Genomic DNA, 26,040 nt, shown 5'->3' on the forward strand with positions numbered 1-26,040 from the left:
GATTGAGCTCAATGCCAGTGACCAATGATCTAATCAATCATGACTACATAATGGAACCTCATAAAAACCCTAAACAAAGGGTTTTGGAGAGCTTCTGGGTTGGTGGACAAGATGCATCCATGTGCCTGCCTGGAGGGCAGCACATCCCAAACTCCAGAGACAGAAGCTCCTGTGGACGTCACCGCATGTATTTCTTCATCTGACTACTCATTTGTTTCCTTTAAAATACCATTTGTAATAAATTAGTAATAGTAAGTAGACTGTTTCCCTGGGTTCTATGTGCAAATTATTGAATCCAAAGAGGGGTTTGTGGGAACCCCCAATTTATAGTCAATTGGTCAGAAGTACAGGTGACAATCTGGGACTTGTGATTGGCTTCTGAAGTGGGGGTAGTCTTGTGGGGCTGAGATGTTAACCTGTGCGATCTGTGCTAACTATACGTAGATGTTATCAGAATTTAGTTAAATTGGAGGACATCCAGTTGGTGTCCACCAAGAACTGGAGAATTGGTTGGTGTGGAAAAGCTCACACATCATTTGTCAGATGTGCTGTGAGGAGAAGGAAATAGTTTTTATTTCCTTTTAGAAAGATAATGAAATAGGCCTTGAAGAAATCACCCCTCTTTCTTCCCTCTTCCCCTCCCTTCCCTCCTTTCCTTCCTTCCTTCCTTCTTCCTTTTCACAAATATTTATTGAGCACCATCTCTGCTTCCAGGCATGGATCTGAATGCTAGGAAGATGTAACTGAAGAAGACAAACTCCTTTCTCTCGTGACATTCTTGGGGGAGGCGGGAGGGTGGGGAAGAGGGGGAGGAGGCAGTAATAAAATAAATATATAACAATTTTAGGCAGTGAAAAGTACTATAAAAACTAAGGCAGGGTAAAGGTTTAGAAACTGATATGACGGAGCACAATTTTAGATTGGAGGTTTAGAAAGGGAAGGTAAGATGACTTCTAAGTAGAGACCTGGGTGAAGTGAAGCAGTAAGCCGAGGAGATTTCTGACAAGAGCAAGAGGGAAAAACAAGCCCGGCATTTTGAATAGCAAAGAAGCCAGTATGCAGAGACTGCAGGTAAGAAGGAAAGTGGTAGGAGCGGAGGTCAGCAGGGCCAGACGCTGTAGGGCTTTGTAAACATGGTAAGGAGTATAGATTCTGTTCTAAGTACAATAGGAAGACACTGGAAAGATTTAGCAAAAAAGGTGATACAACTTGACTCTTTATTCAGAAGTATCACTCTGAGAGTAAATGAGAAATAGACCATTGAGGGGAGGGTACATGGTATAAAAGCATGGAAGCAGGGAGGCCAAGTAGGGGGCCTGGTAGAAATGACAAAGAAAGGTAGTTTGTTCTGAGTTAGCCACACAGAAGTAAAAATTGGTCAAATTGTGCATATATTTTGAGGATGGAGCCATAAGTTCTTACTAACAGATCGTTTGTGGGGTAGAGCAGATTTGAGAGAAGGTGAGTTATCAGCAATCTGTAGGATCTTCAAGGAAAAAAATGAGTGAGGAGCAAATTTGGGGGTATATGTGAGTCAAGGTTTCTCTTTGGATACTTTCTAAGCAATTATATTTTACAGTTCTGTACTAATATTACTACTGATTTGGAAGACCATTTATAAAAAAATAATCTTAAAGCAAAAGCCCCAGTTTCTGTTCCTTTCTTCATGCCTGAGGCTAGTTCCAATTAGAACAAAGGAAGAGGCTGGGTGGCAATGCAGCTCATGTCCCACTTTTCTTTTCTCTAACCACAAAAACCAGAGAGCGTGACATCTTAAATATGCATGATGCTTACTTTTCATGTCAGTTTGATCCCTTCTTGACTTGGTCTGTGAAGTACTATGGAGTACAATCATCATAATATTTAAAAATATTCATGTCAATGTTAAAGTTATAAAGATTACACAATTCATTAGATTATCTGGCAGATTCAGCTACATTTGTGTTAATAAGATCTAATTTATAGACTGCCTAAAAAATCCTTCTATATTAGCCAATGTTTAAATTGTTGAGATTTTGTTTCCTAATTTACGTTATTTTTTTAACATTTATCAACTGACAGAACAAATTAATACATAAGTCTTAGCTTCTGGCATCAACTTGCAAACCTTTTGCTTTTAGTTAAAATAATTTTATTTTCTTGAAATAATAAAATATTTTTATTTAAAGTGGATTAAATGTAATGGTTATAAAATTTAACAAATCATCAAAAATACCCATATAAATTGAAGTTTAATTTTAAATCCTTCACTCAAGGGGGCAAAAACACAACAACAAAACATTTCTTGATAGCCAGAAAGTATATCTGTTTCACAGGTGATATACAGGCACCATGCTGTGTGCATCTGGGGAATTAATACCTGCTTTTGTATAATAAGATAAAAGATACTAGTAGATGACCTTTGATCTCAGAACTGCTAAACATTCTTTGGAAGAGTTAATTTTTTAAAATTCTCCTTTGTCTTTTGTGCTGTGTAACTTACAACTCCAAGCACTTTGAGTGCCAAGCAAATATGGAAGCCAAAGTGGAAAAAGAAATGCTATTTCACCTCTAAATAGAACAAACAGATGATATCAATGTATAATCAATTCTAACTTGACATGTGCAACTGCCAATTAGATCATGTGGGCTCTGAATTTTAAAGAGGCCTTTAGAACAGTTTCAAAAAGAATCAGTAAATTTAGCTCTTAATGCTCGTCTTTCTTGGGGAACAAAATGTAACCTGGAAAGCATAATTTCTACATTTCTATAAAAGATTCAGAGACATTGCCTCATAATACTTGTCCTATCAGTTAATAGATATTAATGCATAATATGAAAAATATAACTCAAGGGTGGTTTTCACATATTAAAAACAAGGATATCTTAGAAGAGTCATCCTAGCAGAACTGGTATGGTAAATCTGATAAAAGAAGGTAAGTCTATGATGAATAATGCTGTGGTCCAGGTAAGTAGTAAGACTTGTTATTTTTACTGCAGACTGGCCAAATTTTATTGTGTTCTTACCTATATGCCAAGAGCTAAGGATATACAGCTAGAAATAGAAGTATATAGCCCCCCTTGAAGTATTTCATGATCAAAAGAGTAGTTTTAAAATGTTTTATTTATGAAGACTATATGTAGAAAACGCTTGAGCATGTGCCCCAACACATGTACAAATTAATATATGCATATATATTTAATTTAAAAATTAAATGTATATACTACTTTCTCAATATTAAGATATTATGAAATATATCTAAAGACAGAAATCAAAAAGTATGAGATAGGCCTCCCTGGTGGCGCAGTGGTTAAGAGTCTGCCTGCCGATGCAGGGGATACGGGTTCGTGTCCCGGTCTGGGAGGATCCCATATGCCGCGGAGCGGCTGGGCCCGTGAGCCATGGCCGCTGGGCCTGCGCATCCGGAGCCTGTGCTCCGCAACGGGAGAGGCCACAACAGTGAGAGGCCCGCATACCGCAAAAAAAAAAAAAAAAAAGTATGAGATAAAAATTGATTTTGATTAAAAAATTTAATTTTTTTTCCTACTTAAATTCCCTATAATAATTCATGTGTCCCACTTTGGAAACCACTGGTCAAAGAAAAAAGACAGTAAAATATACCAACTACTACAAAAAAGGAAAGGCTTGACAATGTTTTTATGATGGGTGCTTGGGAGGAGAATCTAAATTCATGAGGAAGGTAATCTCAAAATAAAATGATGAGGCCTTAAGTACCTACACTTTGATAAAATAGGAAGATCATACCTATGATGTCATAGTGTCTTTTGTTATTATATTATCTTGTATTTAATTTTGTTAGCATAAAAATTTACTCATAGGATTTTTGGAAAAGGTGATAATGGTGGATAGTTTGTGAGTTCCTTCATTAAAAAAAAGTACAATCAATAGAGCAAAATGAAAAAATCTAGGAACAAAATCTACAACAAAATTATGTGACAAAATGTGATGGGCAGAATTTTAAGATGTCGCCAAGATTCTTGCCTGCTAATACACACTCTTTAAATGTTTCCCACTGAATATGGGTAGGACCTGTGAGTATAATGGGTATCACTGTCAGGATTATATTAGGTAATAAAGGTGGAGGGATTTTGCAGATACAATTAAGGTCCCCAAACAGTTGATTTTTTTAAGTTAATCAAAAAAGAAATTATCCTGGGTAGACCTGGCTTAATCAAGTGTGAGCCCTTAAAAGAGGGACTAAGTTCTTTCTGAAGAAAGAGACTCTCTCCTTTTGGCCTTGAAGAAGCAAATAACCATGCTGTGAACTGCTCATGAAGAGAGCACAGCCTTCCCCCCAAACTGGATATTCTAAGAAGAACAGACTTTGATTCTCCTTAACTGGCTTAGCCATGAATTGTACAGCTACAAGAAAATGAATTCTGACAAAAACCCAAGGAGCCTTGGAAGCAGATTCTTCTCTGGTGGAGTCTACTGATGAGAATGCAATCCAGCCAACATCTTAATTTCAGCCTTGTGATACCCTAAGCAGAGGACCCAGCCAAGGAAGTCTATGGGACTTCTGACACACAAAAACTGTGTGGAAACAAATGACTATAGCTTCAAGCAGTGAGGTGTTTTATACAGCACAACATTTGTTACAAGACATAGAAAATGAACAAATGAGCTGTCTCTGAGAATATCGTAATGCAAGTGAGTGAGGATAAACAATGGACAGCCAGAGACACTCATGGTATCAGCATCTGTGAAGGAGAAAATGAAGGAAATCAAAAGGTGATTTAACACACCAAAATAGCCAACAGGTTTTCAGTCAGAGCTGTAGTAATTGAGAGGGAATTTTCCATTCCAACTCACTGGGGTGGGCAAGAGATTTGAGTTAAGGTCCAAAATGGTCAGAGCAAGCTGGGTGCTATGAATTTCCAAAAGCTACCCATTAAAGCCTCCCATAAAGATAACTTCTGGGAAGAGAAACAACTGAGATAAACTGAAATAATTGTGACTACAGAAAAAGTCCAGAAAAACTTAGGGGAGAAGACAAGGCCAGAATCTGAAAGTATGAAGCTATCCACAGAAGAGAGAATTTTAGCATTATGAAGCTTGAAAAGACATTGTAAGCCACTACTTTTGTTCAAACTTTCAGCAAACCTAATCTCATGCCAAAAATATTTAAATGAAAAAAATTGTATTAGAATCTCATAAAATTGTAATAAAAGTATAAAAGAAAATGAGAAGAGAATAATATCATTATAAGCAATGAAAGCATGCCAAAAGACTTGCCAACAAATCAAATTAAATCTCTAGCCTAATTTTTTAAAATAAGCCAAAATAAATTAAGAAAATAACAGAAGACCTGAAAAACAACAGAATAAAAATTAGGAAAACTTGGGGCTTCCCTGGTGGTGCAGTGGTTGAGAGTCCACCTGCCGATGCAGGGGACATGGGTTCATGCCCCAGTCTGGGAAGATCCCACATGCCGTGGAGCAGCTAGACCCTTGAGCCATGGCTGCTGAGCCTGCGTGTCTGGAGCCTGTGCTCCGCAACGGGAGAGGTGACAACAATGAGTGGCCCCGTGTACCGCAAAAAAAAAAAAAAAAAAATTAGGAAAACTCAAAAATTAGGTGACAAAACTCAGAAAATTTAGAAATAAATGAAATAAGTAATTTCAGAAGGAAAAACTAAACCAGAAGAATGAAAACAGTCTTTATAGTGCTATAAAGAACTAAAAGAGAAAAATAGGAAGAATTTTTTAAGTTTAAAAAAAAGAAATGAAGAAAGAGATACAAAGGATTTGAGAGGAAGTCTCTAAATATAGAATGCAGAAAAAATAACCCAACATATAATGAGTCCTCAAAGGAGACAACCACAACAATGGGACAGAATGAATACTAAAATTAAAAATTAAAAAAAAAACTTTGCTAAAAAGGAAAAAAAGATTTAAAAATATGTGCATATGAATATTACATTGTATACTTGGACAAAGTCACCAAAATGACCAACAAGACATGTTCTCGTCAAATTCCAGTAAAATTTAAAGTGAAAGAAAAAAAAAAACTTTGAGAATGTAGGCAAAAACTCCAAGGCACTTATAAAGAAGAAAAAAGTCAGATTGAAATCAAAGTTTTAACAACAACGCTAATGGCAGAAGACAACTGAAGAAAGGAAAATGGGAACTAATGATTTTAGATCAAGCAAATACCTTTGAAATATTAAGGTGTAGACCAACTGTTGTCAGCATGTGAGAACTAAGGAAGCATTCCTATCAGGTCTTCCTGAATTATCACCTTCAGGCAGCCAAACTAACAAGAGAAACAATTACATAAGGCTAGTGGTGAACACTAAATATATCTTCACTATATAAAGAACATTTACAACTCAAACAACAAAAAGGCAAATGACCCAATTAAAAATGGTCAAAGGACTTGAAAAGACGTTTCTCCAAAGATATACCAATGGCCAACAAGAACATGAAAAGATGCTCAACATCATTAATCATTAGGGAAATGCAAATTGAAACCATGAGATACCATTTCACACTGACTAGAATCACTATAATAATAATTTTTAAAAAACAGATAATAACAAGTGTTAGTGAGTGTGGAGACACTGCTGGAGAGAATGTAAAATGATGCAACCACTATGGAACAGTTTGGCTGTTCCTCAAAAGTTAAACATAGCATTACCCCATGATCCAGGAATTGACCCAAAAGAATTGAAAAAAGTACTCATATACTTGTCGCAAATGCTCATAGCAGCACTATTTACAATAATCAAAAGGTGGAAACAACCTAAATGTTCATTAATGGATGAATGGTTAAGCAAAAATGTGGTATATATACACAATGGAATATTATTTAGCCATTAAAAGGACTGAGATGTTAGTATATGCTACGATGTGGATGAATCTTCAAAAACATTATACTAAAGTGAGAGAAATCAGACACTAAAAGCCAGATATTATATGATCCCATTTCTTTGAAATATCTAGAATGAGTAAATCAGAAAGCAACTTGCTGGTGGCCAGGTGCTGGGAGGAGGTAAGAATGAGGACTCACTGCTTACTAGGTATGGGGTTTTCTTTTAGGGCAATGAAAACGTTTTGTAACTAGATAGAGACAGTGTTTAAAGAACACTGTGAATGGACTAAATACCACTGAACTGCACACTTTAAAATAGTTATTTTCATGTTGTGAATTTCATCTCAAAAAATAAGTCAAATTTTAAAAGATATATATATTCATATGTAAAACCAAGAAGAAATGATGAGTACAGGGTAGAACATATAATGTGCAATACTGATAAAGGACGGTATCAAAAATGGATGTAACCATGGAAATTATGTGAAAAGTAAAATGAGCTTGCTAATTGTATTTTATACATAAACAGCAAAATAAAGACTGTTACTTTGAGTCAGATGCTGGAGTTAACGAGAAGGGAGAGAAGAAGAGATCAGATATTGAATGCCATAGGAAAACAAGAGGTTAAAACAAAACATAAAATAAAATGAACGGTTCATAGAGCCAGGACTCAATCTAGCCCAGGGGCTTACTCAGGACTAAACTGACATGTTGACCAAGCTGACCTGGGACCAGCCAGCCACTTCCTGTGTATTCTTTGTCAAGGGAAGTGTTGGCAGGCCTTGGAGAAATGACTGATACCAGGGCTGAGGCAGAGAAAGTACACGATGAACCCGAACCTCTTCTGCTCAAAAAGCAAAAAAGTGCTCAAAGAATGATGGAGGTATGTCAAAGTGACACAAGAGCCTAAAGGGTTACAATTGAGACAATTTAAAGAACATAAATAATGATAGTAATGGATTATAAACCATTGAATGAAATAAGAGTCATGAGTCAATAATGCTATAAATAATTATTGGGTTGGCCAAAAAGTTCATTTGGGTTTTTCATAACATCTTATGGAAAAAACCTAAACGAACTTTTTGGCCAACCGAATAATACATACGTCACAGAAAAGGAAAATTGTACTTTATAGTAGAATGCCAATATAGAAGGAATGACAGAATTAAAAAGCTATCATTTGGCAACCATCATAGCAATAACTAATTAAGATAAGGGTAAGGGCCTCCCTGGTGGCGCAAGTGGTTGAGAGTCCGCCTGCCGATGCAGGGGATACGGGTTCGTGCCCTGGTCTGGGAGGATCCCATATGCCGCGGAGCGGCTGGGCCTGTGAGCCATGGCCGCTGAGCCTGCGCGTCCGGAGCCTGCACATCCAGAGCCTGTGCTCCACAACGGGGGAGGCCACAACAGTGAGAGGCCCGCATACCGCAAAAAAAAAAAAAAAAAAAAAAAAAAGATAAGGGTAATCAGTGCTAAAACTAATAGGTGAAATTTGATGTAGATCAAGTGATTCAGAAGGTTTTAAAATATCTCTCCCAAATATTAGTTACTCATTTGCATAAAACTACTCATTGCCAAACTTTACAGAAGAGAAATAAGGCAGATACCATATTAAAAATGTTGAGAAAATGATCACTGGTATTGGGACATACAGACACCATGTGGCTCCTGATGCATGGAGAACACAGCAACACTTCTGTGGTGCTCAAACCACAAGAGTATAACTTGAATCTAATCATGAGAAAACATCAGACAAACCCAAATTGAGAGATACTCTGCAAAGTAGCCAGTATTCTTTAAAAATGTCAAGGTCATGAAAGGAACGGGAAGACGGGTAACTTTCCAAGCTGAGAGATTAAAGAGATTAAAGAGACAGCTAAATGTAATATGCAATCCTTAAATTGGATCTTGAAGGATACTATTGGGACTCTCAGCAAAACATGAATAGAGTTTGTGAGTGAGATGATGGAATTCAATATTAATTTTGTGATTTTGATGGCTATACTGTGGTTATAAAGGAGAATGTCCTTGTTTTTAGGAGAAAGTTGTTGAACTAATAAGGGGTAATGGGACAGCATGTCTGCTACTTCATCTCAAACAGTTCAGAAAAAAATTTTATATTTATTTGTGTGTTATTATGTACTATATAGTGGATGTATAAATGTATGTATATGCATGTGTATGTATATATACATGTATGCATATAATATATACATATAGAGGGAGAAAGAGAGAGGGAGAGAGAAAAGAAATGATATACGTTTAATGCAGTAAAATTTCAACAAATGGAGGACAAAGATTGAGGCCTGTCTTCTTTAAGTATACATTGTTTAATAGATTGAACTTTGAAAACAGGTAAATTTTTACTAAATTATAAAGCAAAATTAAATTTTAAAAGGGCAATTTCTGAAAATAGAAAATAAAATGAAAAGTATGACCCTAAATATGTATCCAGTTGGTAGTATAACTATACAGACAAGAGCTATTTCATGTGACTCTAAAACAGAATAATCTGACCTAATATCTCTAAGGGGATATATCATAAGGACAAAAGGAAGTGCAAACAAAATTTAAACTCGGTAATCATATAAGTGAGATAGTAATGGAATTGTGACTCTGAGTCTCTTTTGTCTATAAAGTGGGATAACAATGAATATCATTATATTCTTTTGTCTTCATTGGTATTGAGAACTGGGATTCTTAATGCAGGTGAAAGAAGATACATATGTGAAACAGAAATAGTTAAGTAAAAGCTCTACAGTCCTGATTTCAAACTGGAACAATCAGTGTAAACTCAAGACCTATTTTTATCTTTAAAAAAAAGGAATATTGAAAGGTTAGAAACAGCCAACTCCAGTAGCAATGAGCAGCACTCTGGCACCCAAGTTTTGGTCTTGAAAAATAGTACTTCCCACTAAAGAGCCAAAGTTCCTTGGACAAATGGCTGATTCAATGTCTGGGACAGGAATTGTACATAGTCTAATAAGTATAAGGTTGAAAATGCCCCAATGGAAAATTCATCATCAATTAGAATAATAACTGAAATTGATTGAAACATGTCAAATATGTCTAAATTCATGAGCTAATAGGAATAAGAAAGGATAATTCATCTCTCAACATTGAAAAATGCTAGAAAACAAATTCACTATTTTGAGAGCCAGCAAATAAAGGGAAAGAACCAATCATTTATCTTGACTTTCCTATGTAAACTATTTCATTAGTTAACACAATAGTAGATGAAGGGCAGTTTTTTCTTTAGAAGTATCCTACTAGTAACTGTAAAAGTAATGATAGAATTGGAACATTCATTTTCAATCCCTAATAAATTAGTGGAGCCTTTGAGCATCAGTGGCTACTTAATGCCAAACAAGAAAAGCAAGCAAAAGTTATATAACTCCTGATGAAAGAACACTACACCACTAGGAGACAGATTTGCCAAAAGAAAATCAAACCTGATTCTGATCAAAATCTGTATCATTAACATTTTACAGAAAATTCAGAGAACTGAGGAACATGTTAAACTACTCCACAGGGATGCCATCATTAAAATTCAGATGGTGAGAAACTCTACAGCACAAAGGACCAAGCTTCTTCAACATTTATTTGTTACATGGGGGGAAAAAGAAAGAAAGGTGAAGGAGAAAATTACTGATTAAATGATACTGAAAAGACACATGAAAAATTGTAAATTATGGACTTGTTAAGGATTATAGGTTATAGTTAAAACAAGCAAATTGAAAACACTATTATGTTTATCAGACAACTGGGAATTTAAACATGGCTAGCTATTGATGCTATTAAAGAATTATTATTTTCATGTCATAATGGCATAACAATTACATTTATAATAGTTTTATCTTTTAGAGATTCACACAGAAGTACTCATGGATGAAATTAGAGAATGTTGGAATTTGCATCAAAATAATACTAGGAGAGGGGTAAGGAAAAACATACGGATGAACAGAATGGCCATGCATGGAAATTGCTGAAGGTGGGTGAGAGATACATGAGGGTTCATTACACTACCGTGAACTCTGCACATGTCTGAAATTTTTCATAATAAAAATTAAAAACAATTTACAACTATTAGAGTGAATTCAATTCAACTGATACTAGTAATTTTGATAAAGTATTTTTTATATTATAAAATTTACACTTGTAAAAATTTTAAAGGATTAAAAGAGTCGCAATTTTTAAAAGGTATATTTCATGTGTTGTTAGTTAGTAGTTCTCTTTGCTATCAATTCAAATAAAAATCTCAGCTACTCAACTTTACATTTGACGATCTAATTCAACAGAAAGATTTCTATCGCAAGGCCAGAGAATGATTCCTCCAATAGCTGCACATTTAAGAAGACACGATTATTTTTTAATATCTGTAGTAAATGAAATACCAAAGTATCCTGAAATGAAGCAAAGATAGACCTGACTTTAAAGAAGGTTTATTTTCAAGACTGAAACTCAAGTACACACACACACACACACACACATACACACACATATATATATACACACATACATATACATATATATTGTGTGTATATGCATATACATATATACATATATAGAAACATAATATATACATATATATTTTTAAAAATAGAAACATGATGAAAGTCTGAAAATAAGTAAAAAGAAATAAATTTTAAAAGTGCTATTTTCAACTCAACTTTATCCATTTTAAAATGTTAATTCATGAATATTTATATTTCTGTTAACTCATAATGAAAATCATTTTGACATGTTAAAATTTTCACAATAATACCTTTAACTGACTTTTTAGTTACTAAAATTATATGGGGCTCAAAAATACTGATTAGTACAGAAATTTTGTTTTTCATCACAGTTTTAAAATTTAAAATAATTCTTTCTCAGGAATTTCTAAAAGAGTATGTTTTACAAGGATGTAGTACTCTTTAAATGCAATCAGGTCATAGACATGGAATTTTTGGAAGAATCTATTGTTTTATTTAAAACTAATGAAAGAGGCATAAGGGTGTACGCAGTGTTGCGCAGCAGAAAGAATACTACCTTAGGAATAGGTTAAAACTGGTACTAATTCTCATTTTCATTATCTATATGGCCAAGGGTAAATCACATATTCCAGATTTACTTCTTTCATTAGGACTATAAAGTGGGAATAAATTGTTTCTACAAACACATACAACAGTTTTAAAGGAATAAAGACATTTCCTCATCTTTAAAACGGGATAAAAAATTTCTATACTTTACTGGGCTCTTTGAGTGTAGTGCTACAGAAAAGCAGGGCACAATTATAAACAAATAGAGTTTCTCAAAAACTCACCTTCAGCTGGTAGAACTTGACTTTTTTCATCCTCAGGAGCAGTGAATAAACTGGAAACAGCTAAGGAAAAGAAGCCATCCATGCTTGACTTTTGAAAAGCAGACCATATAGTACTAAAGGTTAACCTGAATCTCTACCTGATTTGTGAACAGCTCATCTTCTAGGCAGTACTTCTCAGAAAGCAGGCCAAAGAGATGTTTGAGGAGTCCAGGGGTCTGGAAACTGAAGCAGCAGAGAAATAAATAGTGCCTCTATAGGGTCAGTGCCTCTAATTAGCACAGGCAAGAGAAACTCCACTGCTCTCATGTGGTCACAGTAAGAAAGAGAGTCTTATTACATCCTTTAACCTGTGTGTCCTGGAAAAGACTTACGAAAGAAAAAGGTATTTTCAGTAACAGTTGAGAAAATTTCTTTTTAATGTGCTGCAGGGCTTTTTTTTCTAAATCAAAATTCCTGCCTGAGTTCAAAACCAATTAATATTTTACTAAAATTCTCTATTTAATTTGAATGCTTATTTACTTTAAATAGGTGTGCACATATTCAACTAAATTAGAAAATACATCAGAGCTTCATAATATAAGGTGAAAAGCAAATCTAAACTAAGTTCTACTTTTAAGTTTCATGTTTTCCAAACAACAAATAAAACATCAAACCGACAAAGGCTATTTAAGTGTAGGAAAAGGTTGAAAGAATGGCCTATCATTTAGTTCCAGGAATGAATTTATGAGTATATGTATATATTTATATATATGTATACAGAGAATCATATGTAAGTTATATATATGTGTGTGTGTATGTGCAGTATGTGTGTGTAGTGTATGTGTAATATATATGTACATGTGTATATATACACATACATATGTATTTGTACAATCACGACAACTGAATTTATTCTTAGAAATTAACCAATTACTATGGCTAAATTTATTGTTTCAAAAGGCCATTGATAAGAACTAATTCTAAGTAAAATTTATCACTAATTAACACTTCAAATGAAACCTGATGAATTCGGGACTGAAGTTTTAAAAGGAATTTGGAGAATTTTGAGAGGAATAAATATAATATTTAAAGGGTATAATACATGACGGATAAAAAAATAAACAAAGAGAAATGAAAAGGTCAAGAAAATAACAGTATGTTCAGAGGTTATTCAATGTTTATCTACATTGTGAATGAATTTTTTTAATTTTGAATTTTTTGACATGAGAAATATTTTAAAAATAAAGAAAATATGAAGAAGGAGGTTCAACACTTCACTTTTGAATAAAAACAAAGAACAGCTACTTAGTTCTACTTGAGGAGTTTTTCCATATGAAAGCAAAAAGCAGCTAGAGTTACATTTCTAAAAATGAAGATGTGATTTTTCCATTCTCCTGCTAAGTCCTTCGTACTTCCATTCTTCAGCTCTACCTGTCCCTCTGCCTGTAAAGCTTTTTCCCATATTAAGCATGTATTTGAGTGCTCCACTCCCAAAAAGATGGCCACTCCCTCCACATGTCTTCATATATTCTCTGTCACACTATTTGAAATTATTAATTTATACATACTTTCACTCTATTAAACCAAAAAGATTCTCAAATGCAAAAGCTATGCCTTCTTTATGGTTTTAACCCCAAACCTGCCACATATGAGACAAAAAAAAATTTTAATTGATTGATGAATGACTGAATGAGTGGATGGAAGTACCAACAACAAAAGGCTGGTGATGATATACAGATTGCCCACAAACACATGAAAGGATGCTCAACATCACTAATAGTTAAAGAAATGCAAATCAAAACCACAATGAGGTATCACCTCACACCAGTCAGAATGACCATCATCAACAAATCTACAAACAATAAATGCTGGAGAGGGTGTGGAGAAAAGGGAACCCTCTTGCACTGTTGGTGGGAATGTAAATTGGTACAGCCACTATGGAGAACAGTATGGAGGCTCCTTAAAAATCTAAAAATAGAACTACCAGATGACCCAGCAATCCCACTACTGTGTATATACCCTGAGAAAACCATAATTCAAAAAGAGACATGTACCACAGTGTTCATTGCAGCACTATTTACAATAGCCAGGGCATGGAAGCAACCTAGGTGTCCACTGACAGATAAATGGATAAAGAAGATGTGGCACATATATACAATGGAATATTACTCAGCCATAAAAAGAAACGAAATTGAGTTATTTGTAGTGAGGTAGATGGACCTAGAGTCTGTCATACAGAGGAAAGTAAGTCAGAAAGAGAAAAACAAATACCGTATGCTAACACATGTATATGGACTCTAAATTTTAAAAATCGTTCTGAAGAACCTAGGGGCAGGACAGGAATAAAGACGCAGATGTAGAGAATGGACTTGAGGACACAAGGAGGGGGAAGGGTAAGCTGGGACAAAGTGAGAGAGTGACATGGACATATATACACTACCAAATGTAAAATAGATAGCTAGTGGGAAGCAGCCGCATAGCACAGGGAGATCAGCTTGGTGCTTTGTGAGCACCTAGAGGGGTGGAATAGGGAGGGTGGGAGGGAGATGCAAGAGGGAGGGGATACGGGGATATATGTATATGTATAGCTGATTCACTTTGTTATACAGCAGAAACTAACACAACATTTTAAAGCAATTATACTCCAATAAAGATGTTAAAAAAATAATAATAATAAAATAAAATAGATAACCAACAAGGACCTACTGTATAGCACAGGGAAATCTACTCAACAATCTGTAATAACCAACATGGGAAAAGAATCTGAAAAAGAATGGATATATGTATATGTATAACTAATTCACTTTGCTGTATACCTGAAACTAACACAATATTATAAATCAACTATACTCCAATAAAAATTTAAATAGATAAATAAATAATTTTAAAAATGAAAATAAATAAAAATTTTAAAAGGCTGGGAACGATAACACTTCATGTTTTTAATCTGAAATTTTAGTAAAAATGTTCTAAAAGAAAAAATATATTTTGGCATATTGACATTTTATCATTGTATTAACTCCTACATCCCTCTGTAAACACAAAACACACACACACCACAACACACATACACACGCATGCACACATAAGCACACAAATATTCCAAGTTAAAATATAAACTCTGTTAGTTTGGACTTCACATATTTAAAATTTCATAATTTTTACATAGGTAGGGCTACCAAAGTTATTAATGACTGTGACTGATTCAAGAGTTTTAAATGGGGGAAATAAAAGTTCCTCCTTAAAAGAACAAATCTGCTCTTTGTCATTGAGGAGGTGAGACCAGATAATCAATAAGGATCTTCTGAATTCTCATTTTAAACAATTTTTCCCATGATGTCAGACTTCCATTAAGATTGGATACACTCATGTTTTACAAAGGAATAGCGTTTTAAAATGAAGTGAAAATAGTTTTTCAAATGATAGCATAGTTGAATAAATACAAACTAATTCTCTAGACATTCTATAGTAATATATTTTTTGCTGTTTTTAACTAATTTGAATAAATTATAGTATATAGTTACCACTGGGAAAAAAACTTAAAATGCATCTTCCTTCCTGCTAACAAAGATCACCTGAGCTATTCCCATAATTTAGAGTGTGTAAGCAATTTCTGGCACAGAAAGTAAAGAAAGTAAGTAAGTGTAAAGAAACTACTGGGTAATTGTAGCAAATAGCACTAATTTGAGCAAATGTAACAAAACAACAATCCTTTATAATCCAACGAGCCATGCTTTAAAAGCTCCCAGCGTTCGATAAGAGATAACAGGACAACGAACAATTGGAAACTGGAATTTTAAAAACAATATATAATAAAAAATTGAAATCAAAAAAAAAAAAAAAGAAAACCACAAACACAAAAAAACTGTTAACGATGAAAACTTATTATGCCAGGCCTTAGTATGGCCTGACTTGGAAATTTAGTTTCAGAGGCTTTCGTGAATATACCAAGGAAAGAGGACCTAAGTGTATCTTATTCCCACAGGCTGCCAATAAATATTTGCTTAACGGAGAAAAAATTAATATATAGTATAGGAGAGAATCTGACAGATGCTTAACATTATTGAGTGATAGCAATGCTCAAACTCATCTGTGATCAAACACTATGAAGTATCCTCCTAAGGATAAACTTATTACAAATAAGAAGTGAAGATTCAATTATGGAGATACTTTCAGTTTCAGCTCTGATATGCAAAAAGCTTGGAAGTTTCACTGTATTTTGTACTTACAAGATAATGCTGTACAAAATGAAAATCAATGACTTTTCTCAGACGTGATTAATAAAACATGTAACTATGAAAGAATTTTTTTAAAAAAGAGAGAGATAACGGGAAAAGGAATTTCCTGTCATGAGTGAGATGAGGCAACAAAAACAACCAAATTGACTCTGCTTTACAGAACAATGAAAAGAAAACAACCTTGTATTTGTATTATTTCACACATATTTGAATTTGCTGGATTCTCGCTGTCCCAGTTTTAAAATGGAGTTTAACTGTTAAGTATTTTGAAAAATTTCCTGATGTAGGCAAAAAATATTTTCTGGGCATGCAAAACTTTTTCAAAAACAGAAATTATAATACTATTTCAAGAACTCAATCTTCACCATTGTGATCTGGAATTTACCTGAAAATGAATAAAGCTTACCAGACTTTAGAAACAAGTGTTCAAATATATTTACCCAGGACTTCTCCAGTGGCGCAGTGGTAAGAATCCACCTGCCAATGCAGTGGACATGGGTTTGAGCCCTGGTCCGGGAAGATCCCACATGCTGCAGAGCAACTAAGCCTGTGTGCCACAACTACTGAGCCTGAGCTCTAGAGCTTGCAAGCCACAACTACTGAGCTCATGTGCCACAACTACTGAAGCCCGCACGCCTAGAACCCGGGCTCTGCCACAACAGAAGCCACCACAATGAGAAGCCTGCGCACCGCAAAGAAGAGTAGCCCTCACTCGCCACAACTAGAGAAAGCCAGCACAAAGCAACGAAGACCCAATGCAGCCAAAAATAAATAAATCAATAAATTTAAATATATATATATATATAATTTATTTATTCAACTATATATGATTAAATGCAGTAAATGTCTTGCATGTTTTGTATGCTTTTTATTCATCTTTCAATTGAATATATTCAAGAGCTTGCTATACCATGGCTTGTCTTCATAAATGGCAAATCCTGTCTCTGAATTATCACTGACAGTCTCCCTTCCCAGGATGTAGGACACAAAGTCCACAAATTGATATAGGTGAATGAAAGCTGCGACTAATGCCAATTTTCTGATTGTCAGTCCATCTCTTCCATCTCAAGACTAAAAAAAGCAAGATTGTTATGACCTGAAAGGACTTACCAATTGAGTCCTAAAACTCAATGTCTAATCTTGTGATTTGTTGTAATCAATCTGAGAAAAGACCCAGTGTCCTTGTACTTTACTTACTCCAGTCCAGTTGCCTTAATTAACCTCTGGTTGGCATTTCCCTTTGTAAAAAAGTGAAATGTATATGTATATAATTTACATGCCATAGAGCTCACTCATTTAAAATACACAATTCAGTGGTTTTTAGAATATTTACCAAGTTGTGCAACCATCACCACAATCTAATTAAATTTATGCAGAACATTTTCATCACCTCAAAAAGATCTCTCAAAGGAAGAACAGAAGAAAGAAAGGAAAAAAGAGGAAGAGAGAGAGAGAAGTAAGTAAGGATGAGAAGAGAAAAGCTACATAGAAAGAATTTCATTTAAGAGTGAAAATAATGCTTACAAAAAATAAAAATTAAAAAAACATTGGAAATATAAATTCAATAAAATTTTAAAAGTATATTTCTCATTTTATTCTAGATGCTTATATCTTTCCTTCCTTTTTCATATTTAATATTATTAATTATTAACTAGTCACAGGATGGGCAAAAGATTCCTGGAATAGGGCTTTGTGTTCTAAAATAGAGCACTGGGGCATCTCGATTTAGTTGTATCACTTTGCAAACCGAGAAATTCACTTTTAACTGAGAGTGGTTGCACTCATTCCATGTTACCTCAAGGAAGTTTGAAATAATGAAGGTATTTTTGTAACTGAGGCAGTGAGACTGTAACTAGAGACTCTCATCTTCTCGGCATTATTCCAACTCTATTTCTTACTTATGATATGGCTGTGACTTTATGCTTACCATACCTGACTTCTACCCTAGACCACCACTAACTTAGCTTAGCTTGCTGCTAATGGAAAAACCTGATGACGCCTATCAAGACTGAAGATTAGTTCTATCTGCTTCACTTTTGTCTTTGTCCCTTATTTCTTGCTTTTCAGGACTAGCTAGCCAGAGATTTCTGACTTAGATAATGTTCCGGCTGCAAGCAAGACTTGATGGCTACCTGGAATCAGGTGACCAAGACATCACCTCTGAAAATACAAGATTGCCCCCTCTCCAGCTTGTAGCCCTTTCTTTTCCCTATGTAATCTCTCAGCCAAACCTGGGTAATTGGGAGTTGGTTCTTTGGTACATAAGTCCACCTTCATCCCAGGATTACTGGCTTCCTCAACAAAGCTATCTTTCCTTTTGCCTACCACTTGTCTCTCAGTATTGTGTTCTTGAGCAATGAGCAGTCAAAGCCGAGTTAGGTAACATTTTCCTTTAATTCTTACTGTAACACTCATTTTCAGGACTCAATTGGAAAGTCCTTTCAAGGTCTTAACAATCTTGTGCTTTTTAGTCTCCTGATGGAAGAGATGGACTGGCAATCAGAAGACTGGAATCAGCTGCAGCTTTAATTCACCCCTATTCAACTATTCTTTCTTTTCTAAGGTCATGTTCCAGGTTTTTCTATTCTTTCTTCTCCAATTGCAAACAACTTTTTTCTCTGATTTGCTCTATACTGACAAAGGATTTAGACAGACATTAACATTTCATCTAAACATACTTTTCTTTGAAATTTGCTAGGTTAGAAGAATAAATGTCACATTCCCCAAATTATCATGGGACTCTTCAAAAAGCCAACTCCCAGGAATTATCATTAAACTTTTCAGTATCTGGACTACATTTCACAGATGGATATACAGAGTCCTGCAGTCTTCTGAGATAAAGTTGCCTTATTACTTAGATCAAATAGATTTTACCTGAGATCATGTTAGCTGGCCTTGAGATATAGAAACCATAGTAGCCTTCATGCTATAGTCTTTAAAAAAAAGTCCCCCAAATGTGCCTTTGCTCTTGTCTGCAAAATACACAATTTCCTTAGATTTACTCCTCATTCTATCAGAGGCTCCAATGAACTATATGAAGAAAATTCTCTAGATCATATTAATCTATAGCAAGGAATCTTGGTTATTTCCAAAGCAATCTGAGACTGTCAAAATGAAACAAGTGAATTTTAAGTTCTTAAATACTGCTAAAGTCATTTTTAAACACTGCATTTGAACATCTTAAGACTTATCCCACATGATAACATATATACTCCTGATGTAATACTACACCATAAAACCAAGAATTATAATTTATTACAAAGGAGTTATAACACCACCTATTCACTCTGTTAGAATCCTATTTTATAATAATAAAACAGTCATGCAAATTAATTCCACTTAAGAAATTATAAATTAGTCTAATTATATAAAGTTTGTTTCTTGAAGAGATCAGAACTATTTCTGTCATTGTGTGATTTAAAATTTACACAGATTCAAATACATAAATTGAAATCATTTTCCTGTCACAAATATTATTTTAGAATAGAACAAAATTACAAGCCCCTGACATATTACAAAAACTCCTTTTAATGATTATAGCATTGAGTTCTAAGAGGAATTGCCAAGCTAATAACTTATTAAGCCTTTCCAGCTTCAGCATTCTTTTGAACACTCTGGGAGGGGAGCATCTTATCTGTCAAATCCTTCACTTAGTTCTTGCTAAATTAAGCTCTAAAAAATACACAAATTACTTTTTTTGCATTGAAGATTACTGAAGTGTTATGATTTAGAATACCTGCCTACTGGCTAGAATCATACTAATAAGTCATAAAACTGATTTGTCTAATGGTTACACAGACAGAACTGAAGAGATGAGACCAGGAAGAAACCTGTTGGGTACATTAAGCCTTGTAATAGAAAGCAACTGAAGTTGGCTGGGAGATATTAAATCTGCATGTAAATTTACATATTAATATATGCATACTGCTGAAGTAAATACTAGAAGAGTTAAAAAGCTGTTGCTTGTAGCTCAGGCAAAAGATGATGGTAGAGAAACAAGATTGTCTCTGAGATTGGAAGCAAGTGAATGCCTTATATTTAAAAAGTTTGAAAGACAAGATTTAGTGTCTGAAAGTAAGGGGATGTGGAAGACAGACAAAGTAACCACAGAATTAAGGCTTTAGCAGCAGTGTGAAGCCCCAGTAGATCTGGAAGAGTGGACTACTTCTAGGAAACAGATACAGGTCTTCCAGTCAAAGAAAAGCTACCTTACCTGACTTGGTACAGTTTTAGATTAACTGTTTAATCAAATTTGCTGTTCAAGAAGCTTAAGCCCTTCATGAAAACTGAAAGATGATTGGAAACCTATACAAAGACCTCAGAGTGAAGGGTGAAAGCATGATGCTTTTGCATTTAAATGTACATTGGATTTATCATCAATAAAAACAAGGAACTGTTATAAAGTATTTATTAAAGATGGAAACAAACAACATAATATTTAATTGGGCTTTGTCAAATCGCCATCATTTTCTTATAAAATTGGGGATATAAATCCTGATCCAGCAACATGGAATTACTGCAGAGGAAAGATAAATGATAATCAAGGTGAACTCTAAGAAGCACCAAAAAGCAGATAAAAAAATGAGCATAATTTGCTTACAAGGCTGACTGAAAATTTTGTTGTAGCAATTTGCAAGTATGAAATATTTAAAATCATAGCATCAGGCATCTCTAAACTACAGCTTGTATCTATTAGGTGGTTAAGGAGAGAGTACATATTATCCTGAGACAAAAAAACAACAAAATGCCTCAGGAGGAAAATGCTTCTTAGTATTGGAGTATTGGAAGAGAATCACTGAATCATGAAAATTAACATCCTGCACATAAATTGATGTTCTGTCTCAAACCCAGCAGCAATTCAAGTTCAAGTCAGCAATCTTCTGACCTGAGCTGTCACAGAAAATTCATAGAAAATGCTCTAATACATGGGTGCAGACTTATTAGCCAAAAACATTACCAGTGACTATAAGCAGTGATGTAGCCCTATCTTGGGTGTTGCCAGCATGTGAATACACCTGGCTAATTCTATAAAAATAACAGAAACAGTTCAATATGTAATCAGTAAAACTTGTAGATACAGAAAGATTATGCTTAAGATACTGATCTATGAGTAACCTCTCAAAGAGAGCCCAAATTGTATCCTTAATAGAAGTGTTCCAGCAACATGAAGAGAGACCAATCCACAATGAACAGGAATAGACATGTGTGAAATTTTGAGGAGCATAGGAAGATAACCAACAATCTGAAGTAAGGGATGGGGTTGTCCTTGTCTATCGATGGAAGCGAGGTGGAATTTAACCTTCACACAGTCCATGCTTCTGTATATTGTTCATGGACACCTCTATGGGGTCTTTCTTATTATGAATATATTATTTTGTACTTGAAAGGGAATTTCAAACTATAAAATGTTGGCACTGTCTGAAGCCTAACAACTTCTACATATTGGTTAGATTTATCTGTAAGACATTAGTTTGCAGTTATTTAACGACTTCATTACACTTTCCATTATTATTTTATTTTAAAAAAATAAGCAAAAAACTGAAAAGGCAGGTTCTATATTTAAAGAACTTCCTCAATTCAAGGCCATGGAAATTGAGAAGAAAGAGGCTGCAGTAATGTTCTTGCACTGGAATGTAAGCCCAGAAGGGCAGGGGTTTTGTCTATTTTGTTTCCTACTGAAGCCACAGTGCCTAGAACAGTGCCAGGTACCTGGTGGTTGTTCCCTAAATATTTGCAGAATGGAAGAGGGAATGAATGAATGAATATAATCTCAGATCATGACTAAGTAGCACAGGTCCACGCTGAGACCACCAATTCCAGCAACTTAAAGTACCTGCCTAGGAAAGCTGGAATAATGTCCTCAAATGCCCATATCTACATTCTCACCCTTGTAGGCTTGAGGCAGGGAGAATCGAGACAAAGTACAAGAAGTAGCCAGATCTTACACTGCACTCGTACGCATCTGATATTATTTCTGAAAATATCAGCAATAGGCACCTTTTTTTTTTTTTTTGCTGTACGCGGGCCTCTCACTGCTGTGGCCTCTCCCGTTGCGGAGCACAGGCTCCGGACACACAGGCTCCGCGGCCATGGCTCGCGGGCCCAGCCGCTCCGCGGCATGTGGGATCTTCCGGGATCGGGGCACGAACCCGTGTCCCCTGCATCGGCAGGCGGACTCTCAACCACTGCGCCACCAGGGAAGCCCAATAGGCACCTTTAATAACACTTATTAAGAAGTACTGTGAGATGCTCAACATCGCTAATCATCAAGAAAATGTAAATCAGAACCACAATGAGATATCACCTCACATCTTTCAGAATGGCTATCTTCAAACAAGAACACAAATAACAATCGTTGGCAAGGATGTGGAAAAAAGGGAACCCTCATACACTGTTAGTGAGAATGTAAACTGGTGCAGCCACTGTGGAAAACGGTATGAAAATTTCTAAAAAAACTAAAAATAGAACTACCGTATCACCCAGCAATTCCACTCCTGGGTACATATCCGAAAAAAAAACGCACTAATTCGAAAAGATACATGCACCCCAAAGTTCATAGCAGCATTATTTACAATTGCCAAGATATGGAAGCAATCTAAGTGTCCATCAACAAATAAATGGATAAAGAAGATATGGTATATATGTATATACATTGGAATACTACTCAGCCATAAAAGAATGAAATTTTGCTATTTGCAGCAACATGGATGGACCTGGAGGGCATTATGCTAAATGAATTAAGTCAGACACAGAAAGACAAATACTGTATGATATCACTTATATGTGGAATCTAAAAAGTACAACAAACTAGTGAATATAACAAAAAAAGAAGCAGACTCACAGATAGAGAGAACAAACTAGTGGTTACCAATGGAGAGAGGGAAGAGGAGAAGCCCTATATAGAAGTGGACTTTTAAAAATATATGTTAAATAAGGACTTCCCCAGTGGCGCAGTGGTTGAGAGTCCACCTGCCAATGCAGGGGACATGGGTTCATGCCCCGGTCCGGGAAGATCCCACATGCCGTGGAGTGGCTGGGCCCGTGAGCCATGGCCACTGAGCCTGTGTGTCCGGAGCCTGTGCTCTGCAACGGGAGAAGCCACAACAGTGAGAGGCCCGTGCACACACACACACACTATGTATATATATATATATATATATATATATATATATATATATATATATATGTGTGTGTTAAATAATACATACTATTGTCTATATTCATGCATCATACCAAATCATACTGACTAGTTACTGAAATAGCTTGATTCTGTACTACTGAACACATTGATGACCCAGCAATTTTGAAAGTTGGAAAAAACAAAGGACTCCAAAAGATTCCATGTTTCCTCAGCATTATACTTACGGGTATCAGGGGTAGAGGAAAAAAATGTTCAACACTTTTTCAACACTAACTTAAAGGGTTTGTTTGCAATGAAATATTAAGAATATGACTGGAAACCTGTTAGGCTTGGGAATAATCAAGTTAAATCACATTATATCTGGGTTTGGCAATGGAAAGAAACAAACCAGTGCTAAAACGCTAAAAATCTACAGTGTAACCTTGGAATAAAAACAGTGAAAATATTTTTGTTACTATTTGGAAACTTCCAAAGCTCAGAAGACAGAAAAAACATTCTTTATGCCCTACCACACAGATAGACCCAGGCACAATGCTCTCTATTTCTAGAATAAATATCCAGTCATTATAAAAGACTGACAAAATAGAGTGCCCTCTGCTACTTTTTAAAGTGGGTTCAATTTATTTCCTAAATGAGGGTTGGGATGGAGAAAAGGTGCACTCTTTACTTTTTTGCATTCCAATACTTTGTTTTTTATCAGAGTTTATTTTCTTCAACATTGTTTATATTGTCCCTAAGAAGTGAGAATAAACAGTGAGAAAAAAACAGCTCAAACTCTACACAGAGAATAAACGTCTCAAACTCTACAGTCAAAAAAGTTTTCTCCCTGTTGTTAAGCTACACTTATCAGAAAATAACTTACTGAAACTCTGATTATGATAATCTTTGAGACTGAAATATTTTCTATGGTTTTAGTGTTGAAATATTTGACGATGTTATAACGTAAAAATTATACATCATACAGTAATTTTGAAAAGAATTATTCAAAAAGAAACCAAAGGCAGCATTCTCAAAACATAATTTGTTCTGTTTTGGAGCGATGTAATGACCTTTATCCTCCATCTTCATTCCTGATTTTTAACACTATTTCTAACATGTTAAAGATACAGTGGAATTTTAGGTTGAACTATTTCTCATCTTTGCTTTGGCCTAGTTGAAATGTTAAAGGAATATGATCCAGTTTTTAATTCACTTGATTTCTGCTTTACTCTCTTCTATTCAAGGAATATCTCTCCCATCCCTCGTTATTATATGTTAATTGTACTGTGCTTACTTTATTAACTCTTGTTATCTCAGTCCTGTAATCTGTCTTCAAAGAGAGTGAGAGAAGAAAGGGTAACGTTGGTAGCAGGGTTCCCTGATTCTCCTCATAGTTGCTGATAGCTGAACACTTCACTGTTTTCCTCAATTCTGAACTCACATCCTCCGTGTCCAGACCACAAAAGATAAACGGGGCTTCTGCAGGTTTGAATACTTGACTAAGCTCCTCTGCTGTATCACAACTAAGCAAGTAGTTACTCATCCCTGAACTCAAGGCTTCTCCAGGAATCTGGAACCTACCATTTCTGAGAATGGCACACTCTGAGTGCCACACCCACCTTTGGTAAGGGTCCTCCCCAGGGCATATCTTGAGTTGTGGCTTCCTTCTCAGATCTGACACTGCATCCTTTTTTGAAGTTCTCATATTTTTTTGGTCTATTAAAGGTTCTCTGATTTATTTTGTAACACAGTTCTATAATGAATTATATATATTTATTTTCTGTTCTATCCAGGGATAGATATTATTCAGTGGGCTATTACTGTGTGTGCTTGGTTTATCATAAAGAATAGAAAATTTGTAATTTTCTTCTTGAAATAAAATTTAATATCAAGTATAAGCTTAAATTATCAAAGGGTATATCAAAAACTCTTTTAATATTCTCATTACCCTGAAAACTTACTATTGCTGTTTGCATCAGTGTTATCTTAGAACAAGGAACTAATGTTTTACTTTCTCAAAATGACGTTTTCATCCTTTCTAGTTAAACAAAATAAGAGATTTATCTTTGAATCTCTTTATACTAGGAAACATGTAAATAAAACTATAAACAGAATATGAGGTAAGAGAAGAGTTAAGGGATCTGAAATAAATGAAATATGAGGAGAATGAGAGGTACAAAAATGTGGGAGAAGATGAAACGTGTAACGTGTATAGCAGACAGCTGTATGTCAGATCTTCCCACTAGAAGACAAGGGAATACTGACGAAGTGCTTGATATTTTTGGATTAAAATACTTTCTCTCATGTTAATCTAGATCTTCTTTATGCAGTAGAGTGTAATGGATAAAATAAAGACTCTACCTGGGTTCTAATCCCCTCTCTACCATTTGATCTTGGGCAAGTTTACTTTACTACTTTCTGCCTAAGCTATCTCATCCGTAAACTGAGTTTCCTACCTCAAAATATCCCTGTGAGGATTAGATATGTTCATTTGTAAGGACAGCTTAAAACAGTGCCTGACACTAAACAACATGTAAGTGTTAACCATAATAATTCATATTATTAAAGTTGCTAGGACTGCCATG

The 26,040-nt window shown here is 35.1% G+C and overlaps 1 protein-coding gene across 5 annotated transcripts in view; it reads right to left on the bottom strand.

Moving 5' to 3' along the window:
* Window positions 1-26,040, bottom strand: part of GULP1 (GULP PTB domain containing engulfment adaptor 1) — a 294,504-nt gene that overhangs the window by 141,680 nt on the left and 126,784 nt on the right. Inside the window, exon 3 of one of the 5 annotated variants that reach the window (XM_060107068.1) lies at window positions 12,256-12,340. The exons of the other annotated variants lie outside the window; for them this stretch is intronic. The gene's annotated coding sequence lies outside the window, so the exon portion shown is untranslated. The remainder of the gene's footprint in view (window positions 1-12,255; window positions 12,341-26,040) is intronic. 5 annotated transcript variants of the gene reach the window in all.

This window comes from Mesoplodon densirostris, chromosome 8 (genome assembly GCF_025265405.1).
Source record: "Mesoplodon densirostris isolate mMesDen1 chromosome 8, mMesDen1 primary haplotype, whole genome shotgun sequence".
NCBI classification, from domain to species: domain Eukaryota; kingdom Metazoa; phylum Chordata; class Mammalia; order Artiodactyla; family Ziphiidae; genus Mesoplodon; species Mesoplodon densirostris.